Genomic DNA, 9782 nt, shown 5'->3' with positions numbered 1-9782 from the left:
AAATTTGTATATATTTTATCAACTTGTAATGCAAAGTAATTCAGTCTTCTACACAGTAATTCGTTACCACTGCATAAATATTACTTCAATTCAGCGTGATATAATTTTAATTATGAAAATAAAGCTTTCATCTACTTTCATCTGGTTTTGATTCCTTCATTTTTATTATAAGAGCCCTTCATAAATATTATGCAATTCATCTGTAGTTCTATTAAAACGTCTAGTTTTACTCTAATGAATGGAAGATCAGACGGTAGCCGTCATGCATGCATTCTGTTCCTTCTCATCTTGTATGCCATTAGTAAAAATAAGGGTGGTTGTGATGTATAATGAAAATGTAGATTCATAACATGATTAGCTTGATGTAAAACAAATTTTAAAGTGCCCGGGGCTTTAAAGACATTACACTGGATCTGTGCCCAAGCCATGTATACAGAGCGCTTTTGCTGTTTTGTAAGAGCCTGGAATCAACCTGTTGACTAAAATACCAAATAAACCCCCACATGGCACATGGAGGGGACCATTATGATGGTGTCTGCGCGTGATGGGGGCTGTGTGTGTGTGAGTGAGTGTGGGGAGGAGTACGTTGGAATATCTTTATGTTCCTCTAAGAGTCTAAGAGGACTAGAAAGGAAGGAAATCTTCAAAGCAATTTTGGAACCGCGGCACTAATAGGTGTCCGCACGATTGGTACAAATATAGAACCCTGGCTGAAGAGCGAATAGCATAAGGATAAATTGAACGAAAGATGGTCATTCTGTAGCACTACAACAGATTTAACCTTAGCCTTGATAAAAACGAATCTTAGTTTCTTGCTGTCTTTCAAAAACCCACAGCCTCGCCAGTCCAGTTTCTCCTGTCATTGTCTGCGTGTGCCTCAGCCCAGGCCTCCATTTGCCCGCCTGTTTACGGTTTCCTCTTTCTCGCAGTGTCCCTGTGACCTCGTGTGCCTCCAGGAGAGTGTGACATAGCACAGGAGCCTTGGCTCGTAGACGGCGGGCAGGGGCTTGGTGGGTGTGCTGAGGCAGCTGCAGAAGGCCCTTTCCCTCCGTGTTTGTGCCCACTGAAGTCTGTCTCAAGGTGCCCAGGGCCCAGGTTTGCTTTCTTGTAATTCGGCGTCTAACTGAAAGTTTCAGGGATATTTCAGGTGATGGGTCGAACATGAGTGCAAGAATCTTGAGAAAAAGCAGTGTGTCCGGAGTAACCCAGGCAATTGAAAGCTGGAGCAAGTGATCCAGCGGGCCAGGTGGGTCAGGGGGGCCAGCATCTAGCCATGGGGAGCCTTGCAAGCTGTTGTATGGATTCAATCTTTAACCTTCGATACGGGAGTGTTAGCTGCTAAGTGACTTGAAGCCCTGCAGCGATGTCACGAGAATCGCAGTGCGTAGCGTTCACGCCTGCTGCGCGTGGCTTAATGAGAACTCCAGAGGCAGCGGGGTCTGCCTGAGTTGGACCGTGGAAATAGGGCCAGACACGAGGAGGCTCAGTGCAGGATATATAAAGATGGCATCAGCTGGGCTTGGCATTGGATTTGGATGTAGGGAAGACAGCCTTTCAATTTCCAGCTGGGGTTACAGGTTGTGCCCAAAATGAAATAAAGAAATAGAGAAGCAGGCTTAGGGCTCAGAATAGGAGTTGACTCTGGTAGAGATTGAATTCGAAGAGCTTGTGGGAAAGCTGGCTGGTCACACTGAAGACGGGTGAGATTATGACATAAGTGTGGCCTAGGTAACGCTGAGCTGAATGAACTCTGAGAAACATGACGGCTGAAACGGCACAGAGGCATGAACTGAAGGTCGGGTTTAGGAACTACCCATATCTTGGAATGGCTACAAGGCATCGGGAACATGCAGCGGGTTAGGACCTCAGGCTGGAGAAGGGGGCGTGTGCTGGATCGTCCCGGGTGCTGTGACCAGCTGACGAGTTTGAACTTCACTCTAAAGTCCGTGAAGGATTTTCACATGAGAAATCTGATGCAACCTGTATTTTGTAAAGGCGGCCTGGCAATGTGGGTGCGCTGCGGTGAGCGGATTGGGTTTGGAGCTCAGAAGATGCCTGTGAGGACAGCGCTGTTACAGTTTATGCACGACTCAGATGTGAAATCAAAGTTAATTTTATTTTCCACAGCCAGCGGCACCCTGCTTCCGAGTACATAGAGGCAAAACAGAAAGCAACAACAACAAGAATCTTTAAACTGGATGATTTCAAAGTGACGGAATCTCTTAGGTGAAAGTGGTCCTTAAGGCTGTAAGCCTTGATCTTTCTAGACGCTCTGCCCTCCGTCACTTGCCCTGCTCCCCAGGGTGATCTGAGTGCCTGGAGCTCATTCGGGTGCCCGCCCCAAGGCGGGTCCAGCTCTGCACTTCAGGTGCGTGTGCTGTGCCAAAGGTTGCCTTGGGCCGCGTGGAGATGTTTTGGTCGTGCTTGATCACTGTGAACCCTGCCTGGTGTCAGGCACGGGTGTGGCTGCTCCGCGTGGCCCTGTCCAATATCATGCCAGACCCTACTCTTCAAGTCCTTGGTCCTCACCGTGACCTACGGTCTCAAATGACCCATGTGTGGCTTCCTCATTTTCACAAATGGCCTCTACTTAGTACATCAGGTTTCTTAGCACTTTTGTGTCTAACTTTCAGTTACTTTCAACTCTTTAGAATCTAATGATTCCGGCTCTTTGTGTTTATGTCATGTCATTGTATGAGCAAGAAAGCAGAAAGAAGAAATGAATGGAGATGAAAGTCAAATCAGTGATGTTTATTGTTTATGCGGAGAGACTGGAGTCACCCTTAATTTCTTTCTTTGCCTCAAACCCACACCAGTCTACAAGTCCTGTTGGTTCTGATTCTAAAATAGACCCTAAAATTGACTAGTTATCATCTCCGCCTAGTACCCCAGTCTAGATAACCATCACTTCTCACCTGGGCCACTGCAGTAGCCCCCTAATCTGCCCCCGCCTTCATCCGTGCTGTCCTGTTGTCTGTCCTACGCATAGCAGCCACAGTAGTCTTTCTTACATGTAAACCAGATTATATCACTTATCTGCTCAAAAACAAAATAAAAGCCAGCAAACAAACAATATCCCTGGCAACTTGCTCTTATACCTAGACACGAATCCCAGCTTGTCACCTAATCCATGAGGCCCCACATGCCATGCCCAGCCCCGGCCCTGTCCTTTCCTGCTCGTTCACTGTTGTCCACAAGTCTTTCGTCCATCCTACTTGCCAAGCTTGTTCCCTTTGAACTTGCAGTTTCTTACATGTAGACCACATTCCTCCTCCCCCAATATTTTACAAGTCTTTGCACATTTTCATCGTTTATGTCTCAACTCAAGTGACACCTCCTCAAAGGCTTTCCTTGACCAGCTAACATAGCACCCACCACTTTTCCCATGTTCCTCTCTACCAAGTTTTATCTGAAATTTTTGTACTATTTGTCAATGATTCACACACACACACACACACACACACACACACACACACACACACACACGTGCCCACACAGGGAAATGTCTGTTTTTCTCTTATTTTAATCAAAATTCTTATCTGTGCATAATGTTACGTCAAACGATTCTATAAAATTTACTCCATCTACATGTATGTCCTTTACAGCAGCAGCATGTACTAGTCTGTGATTCCGTTTAACAGGTCAAGTTCTCCCCTGACAGTTTAACTCCATATGTCCAGACGTATCAACTATTCTATCAGATTTTTCATCTCGATACTTCGCTGGTGCCTTCCAACCTTCTCCAGTCCGGACTGCCCTGCCTCGTGCCGAGCCTTCATGCTAGACGTTCGCTCCACAGCAGCACCAGGAATTAGCACCTTCTCTCTCCTGGTTTACTCATGTCAGAAAGGTTTGCTCTCACACTTTGACAGGACACGTCCTCTGTTAGCTTCCTAAGAAAGGCTACTTGAAAACTACATTTTCTTGAGACCCGTTGTATCTGCAAGTATCCTTCAGTTAATTTAAATGTCTTAAATTTTCCTGCTTGTTATAAAGTTTGTTAAGGTACAAAATTCTAGGTTGAGAATTATTTCTCCTTAAGGAGTTTGAAGCCGTTGCTGTTACCTTCTAGAAATACATGTTCCAGTTAAGAAGTCTGGAACTTCACGCTTTGTGTCTGATCTGTTTTTTCTCTTTAGAAACATGTAGGAACTCCCCTTTTTCAAAGTGTTTGGAAATTTCTCAGCAATGTTCATCAGTGTGGGTCTTTTTAAAATCCATTTCGTTGGGTGCTCATTGAGCTCTTTCAATCTGAGAACTTATGTCCTAGAAAATATTTTTTAATTACTTATTTAAAATTTATCCTTCATTTCCTCGGCTCTTTTTCTGAAATTCCAGTTATTCAGATGTTGGACCACCATATATGTTTACAGCTTTGTATTTTCTTATCATATTTTCTCTTCTCCTATTTTCTATCTCTTTCGCTCTGTTCTCTGGGAAACTTTATTTTCCAAACCTTACTGAAATATATATTTCTTTTTTTTTTTTTATTTTTCAAGAGTTCTTTTTTGTTGTTGGATGTTCCTCTTTTTAAAAAAGAAAAATTGCTATTTTCCTATCTTGTGTCATGGCTGCAGTACCTGAGTTCTCTGGGGATAGCGAGAGTTTGTTTTTGTTTTTCTTGCTTCTGCCTGATCTGTTTCCCGCAAGTTATTTTTCTCTGTTCAGTTGGTTTCTACATTTCTTGATGGAGGTTTCCCTCAGACACAGATGATCCTTGACTGCTGTCTCATATGCAAAAATGGGACACCTTAAAATTGATCGTGCTTTTTCCTGCGGGGCACTTGGCTGGGTTCTTTCCTTGACAGACACCCAGGTATAAGTATCTTAAGTCTTTCCACCGGGGCTGGTCACAGTTCTTAATGAAGGCTCTTTTAGGCTCCCGCCTGAAAAACCTGGATGTGGTGGCCGGTGTTCCAGGAACCCTAATGGGGAAAAGGTTTGGTGGAGGGGAGTGGAGGCGGTTGTCCCAGCGTTCAGCATTCAACACACGGAGTCCAGCCGTTTTGAGAGTGCGGTGCCCCTTCCTCAACACATTGTAAGGCTTCGCCTTCAGTCTGCTTGTTTGAATGACCGTGTAGAGTGGTGCAGGGACTCTCGCTCCTTTGGGTACTGACCTGTACCCAATCCTCCATATCTTTTGGCCTTCCTTACACTTCCTCTCCTAGAAGTACCTGGTACCGTCAATTCCTGAGATACGGGGTGCTTTGCTGGTATTAACTGGATCGCTTTTCACTTTCCTCATTGCCACCTTTGGATTCAGCTTCCTCAGATCTACCAACTCAGTTACTAACGGTCTGCCTGTTCTTTTCACTTCCCACATTGGTTACGGTTTTCTTATTACCTGCCCTGTTTGTTCTTTGGATTTATGCTATTCAAAAAAATCCGTTTATGATTGCTCTAGTGGGATTTATAGAGAAAGCAAAAATAAATATGTCAGCGTACTTGACCATCTTTTTATTTATTTCCTCTCTTTTATGCAGAGGTGATAAGCAGGAATTGTTTACTACTGCATCTCCTAGGGCTCACCAGTACCTGGAACATACTAAATGCATGGAAAATATTTCTGAGTGACCGATTGGTTGACAGAGCAACTAACTAGCTCAGTTACTTAGATTTCTGAATAGCCTAAAAGCTGCAAAATTTGGAAATGACAGGATTGTACCTACATCTACAATGAGGTATTTCCAAAAGCCAGGAGATGTAGGGTTTCTTTAAAGATATTTTCATTCTATTGTGTATCCTTTTTAAAATTTTTATTTCTTTTCCTGGATTTTTCATTAGTATTTAAAAGGAAAACATGAATTGTTGCAACAGAGTCCTTGAGGAGGAATATGAGAAGATAACTAAAATATAGTGTTGATAGCTTTTTTCAAAGATCCATAACTTTTTATTCCATTTTCCTGTCCCACTCAAGCACATACACCATGTGAATACAGTGATTTCAGATCTCGTCTAATTTCTTAATTTCCCTAGAGTTTGGTTATTCCCTGTTGTCAGGATGACAAATTCCTAGCACAGTTTCAATGACTCTGTTTCGTTCCACAATGTGTAAGGATAATAAAGGAAAACATAGAAACAGAGGAAATTCAGGGCATTTCCTCTTTCTTTTGCAAGCCAGAGCCATGTTCCTTTAAATAACCACGTTTGCATGTATTAATTAATTTAAATAACATTTATCAAGCACCTATTATGTGTACCAAGCTATGCTGAAACCGGAAATTCACCATGCCCTGTCTGAGCACTCATTCTATACTCATTAATTGATTCGATTTGACATTCAGTTTTCTGTTACTATTTTACCATCCACAAGAGCTTTACTGTAGCAGTAAATATTTTCATCCCTGTGCTGTTTTGGTAAGGTGTGTAAGCGTCTTGCATTTACTTCTAGTTAGCCTGTTTACAGATGATAAATTGAGTATTGTGTAAGTAACACGATAGCAGCGGACACAGAGAAAAACCCATGCCGAAGCCAGAATTCTAACTTGAATCTCTGGTGCTTTCGTCTCCGTCCAGTGAATAGCGCCCTTGACTCTAGACAGATTTTAATAATTCTATACATTTAAGGGAGAGGACAACATTTAAAACTTAAACAGTGATAGACATAAAGTCCAAAAGTATGGAGAGATGGGAGAAGGAAATTTCAGGGTATTATATGCTTCTTCAGGAAGGTCTTAATGTGAAATATCTCCTTTAAGTACCTTTTTTCAAATATGGGTCATGCATTGGTTGGTAATAAGCATGATTTGGGGAAATTGTAAATACAGAGCTTGGAGATGTGGGTTCTCCTTTTAACTAGTCTTTAATAATGAATGATGAATTAATTTATTCATGTGAGTTAGGCCATTCTTTTTTTATTTTATTTTTTATTTTTTTAAATTTATCAAATGTGACGCCTCTCAAAAGAGATGGGTATACTAGTAATGGCAAATATCAATTCAAAACATACAATCTGCATATCTAAAAGCATTATCTTCTTCCTTTAGAATTTCTGGGCTGTAGACACATGTTCTTTAAGACAGGCCTGGGGTCCTGGAGCTGGTTTTGTGATTATCGTCTTGAATGACTTCTTCCCCCCGCTTTGTTTTCGTCCTGTCCCTCCTTCACCTCCTCCTCACCCCTCTCACCCACTCTCTGCTGGGGAGGGAGACCCTCCCAGGCAAGGACAGGAAGGAGAGGGAGCTGCTCTCCCAGGAGGCCCAGCTAATGGGGGCTCTGTGGATCTTTCAGCGGGGCCTGTCAAAGGTGACCTTGCAGGAGAGGTCCCCTCTACCGGCTCTCTGACCTCTTGGTAAACTATTTGTTTTTCCTTGTATTGATTAAAAAAACAAGCCACCAGTCTGTAACTCCCTACCGACCAGGCCACTGTTTTTAAGAATCGTACACATTTAAAATCTACTAATTCAGAAAGCCCCAGATCCTTGACTTTGTTTTACTCTGCAATTCAGACGAACCCGACCATCGATGGTGTTAAAATGGAATTCCCGCAAAGGCAGGGAGCCTCCAGACTTCCAGTTTTGAGCCACAGATTTACAAAATGAGCGTAATGCTCCAAATAGCAAATCATCTAAAATAAGAATTCTGGTAAGCATCTGAAGACTAAAAACCTTCCATCTTTATTCACATTTCGACCATAAAAAGAGCCTCTCGGTATTTGAACAAGCTGAAGCTATTGATTTTCCTGGTATTAAGTGCAGAGTCTGTTTTTTCGTATTGTACCAATTTCTAAAGTAAAATTCAAGGACCCAAGGCAACTTGATCGCCTGCAAGTAGGAATCTTTACAGTAGAGAGAGACCTCCAGGTTGTATACCTATTGACATTGCTTAATAAAAACATCTAGAATAATGGTGCTTCTGGTTGTGTTTCCAATAGCAGTGTGATTGCAGCGCACTGTGGATTAAGTTACAGATCCTTTGAATTCTGACCTTCTGTCTAAATCAGCTTCAGAGGTTACTCTTTTTTCCGATTGGGAGACTGGAGGGGGGAAATGTTAATGCTGCTTGAAGGAAGAAAAAAATTCTATAGGTTATTAGATTTTGGTTTTTTATTTTTCCCCTTCTTGGCATTTCCTTTATAACAAGAATAGAGCTGCTTGACTCAGAACACTTAAACTGTACCTCCAAATGCAGGAGTCTTGGAGGGCATTTTGGATGTAATTATTTCCTCGGTGAACACACCAAGGGTTTATGATGTAATAGCTATTAAGAGCAAAGCACATCACACTGGGCAACTGAAATTAAGGAATACAAAAGGGAAGAAATCAACAGAACCGTGAAACAAGTTTGTCCATATCATTGCTTGTCGTGAACTCAGACCCTTAGCTTCTCTTTTTTATTAAGAAAAAAAAAAATGTTGGGAATATTTATAATTTCTACTTCAGGAAGATAGTTCACTTTTTTAAAAAATAAATAATGAGTAAAAATGCATCTCTTGATGTAATAATTTCAAGTTTAAGGAGTCATCACAATTTTTCCCTATGGATGATTTATCGTTACTTTTATTTTTGAATCTGCACACTAACTTGCAGATCTGTTTGTGAATAATCGGATATTATATAGCGATTATGTCTATTCTATATTGACTATATCATTTCAATATATCACATATCTTTCTGGATTTATTGACTTCCTTGGGTATCACCTTGCTCCAAAATAGTGTCCCAGCCATGACACATTAATGTCCTGTGCTCCTCCACCCGTGGTGTAGTGATAACTTTCATGGTGCTGGAGAAATGAGGCAGATTCCAGAATAAATAGTGGGAGAGACAGGGTGGGGCAACATAGTTTTAAAAAAAAACAGGATTAATACAGATAAACCGGAACATTATTTGTTAAAATAAATGAGGAATGGATATAAAATGCCTAGCACAGTGCCTGGCACGTAGTAAGCACTCAATAAATGCTAATTCCCTTCTTTCTTCCATGAGAGATTCACTGTTTCTGAAGAATTTAAAAACTGTGAACTCAGCTGTCACGAAACCTGGAAAACACACAGCAAATTTCCAGATCCTCTTACATGTATTGGGAGGTGCTGACAAGATTGGTTTTGCCCATGGCTTAGGGGAAAAAAGGTTGAAGAGGACACAACGTGGGTTTTCTAGGATGCTTCATGTCAATAGAAGTCCATTTTACAGTGTGAGAAAGCAAAGTAGCATTTCGCTGAGATGAAGCATATGTTTCAAAGCCCAATGATTTACATAGTTTTGGCAGAAGGTACAAAAAGCAACTGTTGCCACTCTGAAAAATCAGTCGATTTAAAAATAGAAAACCTGATATGTCATATTTTTCTTAAAGTACCTCTATCATTCCATTCTCTTTTCTTAAAAATCTACCGCTGCCTTTGTTATCATGATTAGTTTCAAGAAATGCTGCCCCAAGGTTTCATTAAGAATAATAATTTTTTAAAAAAACATCCTATAGGCAGTCATTACTACATATGATAACAAGTTTCCCACCCTACATAAATAAATGGTTACTATTCGTATGTAATAACTGATGTGCTTATTAAGGGACCAGGAAATAGGTCATATTTCCATATTGTGTTTTGGTATAAAGACTACAATATTTATTAAAACAATTTTCCATGGTACAGTGAATAAGTTAGTAATTTGCCTCCTTAAATTTACTGTTAAAAGCCAGTCATGTTGGAGTTTGAATGGAAAACATGTAGCAAAATGCTGGTAGACATTCAGTTTGGCGGATTTAATATCATTCTTAAAATAAATAGAGGATGTTTTGCTTGGTTGCGTTTCAGCAGAAGGCTTCTGGGAGCAGGGCCCTCA

This window comes from Pteropus alecto, unplaced genomic scaffold (assembly GCF_000325575.1).
Source record: "Pteropus alecto unplaced genomic scaffold, ASM32557v1 scaffold87, whole genome shotgun sequence".
NCBI lineage: Eukaryota > Metazoa > Chordata > Mammalia > Chiroptera > Pteropodidae > Pteropus > Pteropus alecto.
Note: the sequence above shows the minus strand (reverse complement) of the source record.